The sequence below is a fragment of the Macadamia integrifolia genome, chromosome 5 (assembly GCF_013358625.1).
Source record: "Macadamia integrifolia cultivar HAES 741 chromosome 5, SCU_Mint_v3, whole genome shotgun sequence".
Lineage (NCBI taxonomy): Eukaryota > Viridiplantae > Streptophyta > Magnoliopsida > Proteales > Proteaceae > Macadamia > Macadamia integrifolia.
The window spans coordinates 19,096,175-19,101,646 of NC_056561.1; positions in this window are offsets into that span (position 1 = coordinate 19,096,175).

Consider the following 5,472-nt stretch of genomic DNA (forward strand, 5'->3'; position numbering starts at 1 on the left):
TCCATACAATTCATTTCAAAATCGTAAAATGACAATGTAGCATATCATAATCGTATTCGAATAATTACAATTAAATATATAATTCTAAACATGTGAGCAATTTAATGATAATAAACATTTTAGAAATAAACACAATCCATCCCTTACTTGTTTTACGATCGGGTGTGTTTGGGTTCAAGTATGGCCACAGATTGATCAATTCAATTCTAGCTTTGGGCCATGTGTGCATCACTGTACTAAACACAAATGGAATCATACATTAGTACGTATCAAAAACATCGGGAGGGACCCACACAGGTCACCCCCAAGGGGTACAGACACAGTTCTTAGGTGACAGTACTGCCATCGGAAACACCCCATTGGAAATAGGGCATTTCCACCGGAAATATCAGTCCTATTTCCAGTGGAGGTGACAGAGAGCACTTAAGGCTCATATGTCCACCGGAAACAACCCACCGAAAACAGCTACATTGTTTCCTGTGCCATATTTCTGGTGGACACTGAAAGGTCTAATTGGAACTGGGGCTTTCTGGCTTAAGCCCGATTTTCGGGATTTGTTCCATGGATTTTATAGGGGATATTCCTAGCATCATTCTAAGCCAAGAAAATTATTATTCCACTAAGCCATTTGGGAGATCTATCGATCTAACGATCGATACCGTAGTTGGTCTTTTGGCATTACATGTTGCCAGAGCTCACTGGGCTTGGTTCGAGCTCAGCAACCACATTGGAAGGGTACAACACTCATTCTACAACCTTGGTATAGTTTGTACATCATGATTCCATCCATACCTAGCTTTGTCTAGGTCGAAATGAAGAGAGAGAGTGGCATGGGAGGTTGTACTTACCTCCGGTAGCGATTCAGGAAACAAGGCGGCAGTCGGCACCAAGGTAGGCCTCCAATCCCCTTCTTCTTCCTCTTCTTCTTCCTTCCTCTCCTCTTTCTCTCCACTCCTACATTGGGCATAAGGAAAATGAGGAAATGAATCCTCATTTCCCAACTTATAACTTAAGTGAGCCTTAAGGGTTTGTTTGGTTTGGACCTCTTTTGAACCAATTGGGTTGAATGAAATTTGGGACACAAGGACTCACCCATTTAGGTACATAAGGTGCTCACATCATGAGAAAAATGTGGAGGATGATTTGGGATCATTCGAAGTCATTTACGATGCAAGTGCCAGGAACCACGGGCATCAAAACCTCGACAGCAGCCTGTCAACCCACCAAAAATAGGCACCAAATTCAGGCCCAGGCTGCTTCCAATGGCTTATTTCCGGTGGCCAAGACAGCTTGCTATCCCATGGTTTGGCCTTACACGGGTGGGTTCCCTCGAACATGCTCAAGGCCTTTAGACAATTATAATGCGTGCCAAAAATCAAGTGTGGGGAGTTAGGTCACTTACCGTCTGGGATTGAAAGGTATGAATCCCCTCTAGTTAGATGGTCATGAAATGTATGAACATGTGGGGTCATCTCTACCCCTTCAGCAATGCACTGTCAAGAGCCAAAACCTGGTCGTACTTTCGATCTCTGATCCAAGGCCTGTCACAACAGTTTCAAATTAGATTAGATTAGGGCATGGGTGTAACATTGACGGTCTGTGGCATGGTGTGGCCGAGGTGTGTTTTCGATATCATGGGCTCAGAGATCAGTCTTACTACTAGAACTATATGTGCGTGTTTGTGGAAGTAGATGCAATATTGACGGTTTGTGGCACGGTGTGCCGAGGTGCGTTTTCAGTACCGTGGGCTCAGAGATCAGTCTTGCAACTATAGTCACAAATACATATTGGATGACTCTTGCATGTAGTTTGCTTATGATTAGGCACACAACCCTAGTGCTATAACCCCTTGCCAATAGGGGTCAGGTATTGGTTAATCCCACTCGGTGGTATGTCGTGTAGGATTACTACACCCCGGATACGATGTACTGTATCTTGAGAGGGCACATCATGGTATGGTGTAGCATATGCATGGCTGTCAGACATATGGGGGACCGAGACTCTGATCGAAACCATGATGTTGGGGTTTCTATTTAGGTGTTAGCCAGGGGATCGAGGCTCTGACCGGGACTGTCTAGCTCTTGCTTGCAACAAGCTTGTATTCCTAAGACCCAATGTACAGGGTAGGGAATGCCACCTATGTTGCTTATAGAACTTAATCCATACGGTGAGACTTAGTAATTAGAATGGAATTAGATTAATAAATGAATCATATGGATGCTACAATGTGAATTGATGATTGGTACTTGAGTTGCAGTGTGTTGAGTGAATTGGTGGTGAAGACATGTGTCATAATGTGTCAAGATTATTTGTTGTGTATGATTCTTATATGTTTATGTGATTGTAGACATGAGATGCACTACTTAAGATTATTTATTATTTATAAATTTGTATACTTGTATACTTTTTTGCCCCAACCCCTCACTGAGAATTCCCGTGCTTACCCCCCATCCTCACTCCTCCATAAGTGTTGAAGTTTGAAGCAGAGAATAGAATGAGATTGTTAAACATTAAATGTAAATGGTATTATGTAAATTGTTGTAACCTGTGAAGAATTATTAATGGGCCTGTGATATTATAAAGTTATCATTGCAGCTGATCACCACATGTACATTATGACCTTTATGGAATTTTACTTATACTCTAATTTTATAGTTGAGTTAGTTGTGGGTTTGGTTATTACCTGCATCCGGATCTTAGGTGTTGGTTGGCTGACTGGATTGAAAATTCCAATGCCTCATGCCTGTAACATATGGAGGGCAGGGTGTGACAGGGGGAGTCGACTGTTTCTCTCCTTATGCTACTGTGAATAGAAAAGAACACAGAGAATAAAGGAAAAAAAAAAGGAAAAGAGGAAGAAGAAAGAGGAAAGGAAGTGAAGAGAAGGGGGCAAATTGCAGCTAGGTTGTTGTTGCTCTTGCTGCTGCTTCTACTATTGCTCTATTGATACACAATGACCAAAGAAACATCGGTAGTACTGCTGTTGCTGCTGCCATGCACCTCTCAATGTTGCCAAAGTGTTGCCATAACTGGGAAATGAACCCGAAGTTGTACAGCTTCTGGTGGAAATGGTTGCATACCCCAGGAACACTGGGAAGGTACAACCCTAACCCAACCCAGTGAATTGAACTAAAATAGGAATAGGCCAAGGGGGTTAGGTTTAAAATGGAAATTTGGGTGAGGGAATTTGCCTGTGGGAACCCAGAATAGTCTCCCACAGCAAAAGCCCCAAATTTCTTAACCTATTGAGAACCCAATTGGCTGAGGGTTTGTCCTAGAAAACCTAAACCATAGGGCTTTCTCCAATCAAGTGAAATTAATGGTAATTGAAGGTGGGATTGATCCCTACATGATTCCAATTGTACCCAGGGACAGGCAGAAAATTTAGTTAGCCCTCCCAGGGAGCAAATTGGGTAAACAGAGACTTAATTGACCTAATAAGACACCCCAAAGACCAAATATGGCAGGGAAATGGACTGGGAAGGTGTAAGAAATTTATTGGAGTTGGGTAGGATGCATTGTAGAGGTTGGAAATTTCCTGGCACAGTTTTACCAGGAGGGGTAGAGTTAAGCCATGTAAAGGCATGATTTATGATCTAAATAGGGGAAGAATATGCAATGGAGGGTGTTGAGTTGTGAAATGTCAGTACTGCCCTTACCAATGCTTGGGACCCTATCCAAGTATATTCATAAACCAGTGCTAATAGAGACATATCCTACAAGGTAATTATGACTTAAGAATCTGGAGGTTCAATTCAATCTACCAAGAATAAGCCCCAATGGTAGTGTAGGTTAGGTGAATGACCTACACAGACTTAGGAAAGCTAGATTGATACACTAGCTTGGTCAGCTAGGGTGGAATACTGACTTGAGGTCAGTGTGCTTGAGGTTAGTGTGCTTCTTATCAGCAGAGTAAGGATTCTAGAATACAAATCCAATTGATATTTGAGAAGTAAGAATTGTAAAAGATTAATAACAATAAAATTTAACTCAAACATACAATGGTTACTTAGGAACCTATAATGTACTCAGTGAGGATACAGTTGATTGGGAATTCATCGACGAACAGTAGATTTGGGAAATCAAGTGAGTGGGTGTTTGGTGTATTTTATGAAGTGTTTCTTATATGTTTTGGTTTTGCTTGCACATGTGTATGTGGAGATATCTGTGTTATGGGTCTGTTTTATATCAAATTATATATTTTCACACAATGCATGCTTTACTGACTTGGATGTGATCGAGATTTGTGGATGACTATTGTGACAGTCGATGGTGGTAGAAGTAATGCTGACAGTCTAAGGCATAGTGTGGCCGAGGATTTGTCCAGTACCATGGGCTCAGCGGTCAGTCTTACATCTACAATTATAGATGGTGTGATCGATATTTGTGGGTGATTATTGTGATAGTGGATGGTAGTGGGTGTAATAGTGACAATCTGCGGCATGGTGTAGTCGAGGTTCTATCCAATGCCGTTGGCTCAGAGGTCAATCTTACATCTACAACCATAGATGGTGTGATCGATATTTGCGGGTGATTATTGTGATAGTGGATGGTAGTGGGTGTAATATTGACGATCTGTGGCACAATGTGGCAAAGGTTCTGGGTTGAGAATCCAGTTTTGCATACCTTAGCCATATATGGGGCAAGGCGTGACAGAGTGGTATCAGAGCGGGATGCTCCGTAGTAATATAACCTAACTTGAACTTTTAGGAGTTGTGATGACTAAATAGTATATAATAAAATCTTAAAGATAAAACACATAAGTTGGATTAAAGATAGGAGAACATAGAAAGAAATTGAAACCAAAGGAAATGCTTCATTACATAAAAGAGATTACAACATGTAAAGTAATATATACAATAGATCATAAAACTGTAAGAGAAAGAAAGAAAGAGAAAGACACCCCATAAGTACAAATTGGGGGAAAATTACATCGGAATAGTTAAGATTTCTTACTTACAACCACAAATTATATTAAGAAGGCTGATCTAAGCCAGTTGGTTACAAAAAGGGGGTGACGAAAAAAGAATATAGACAACTATAGGATAAGAACTGAACTCTACTACTGACGACTAGTAGAAGCCGCATCCCATTGCTATTGTACAAGTGATCGGTAGTGGGGAGGTCTGTAGTTTGGTGGAATGTTCAAACACTCTTCCCATCCATCTAAAGCAGCCTCTACTACCTCTACCCTGGAGCTTAGAGTGTCAATCTTGGATGTCAGCAAACCTAAACTGGTGGTGACTCTAGTGAATCCCTTCTCCATGGACTCCATCACCACTTGTAAAGTCAAGGTATCTGAACAATAGAAGTAAATAAAAGTTAGCCACAGAGGTGACATACCAAAACCAAATATTATAGTAAGTATATAGTAAGTACGAATGAGACTCACCTCCAGTCGAAGTGGTAGTATGGGTAGTTGATGGAGCTATCTTGAACGAAGCCTGGCTAGGATCATGAGTAGTCTGTGTG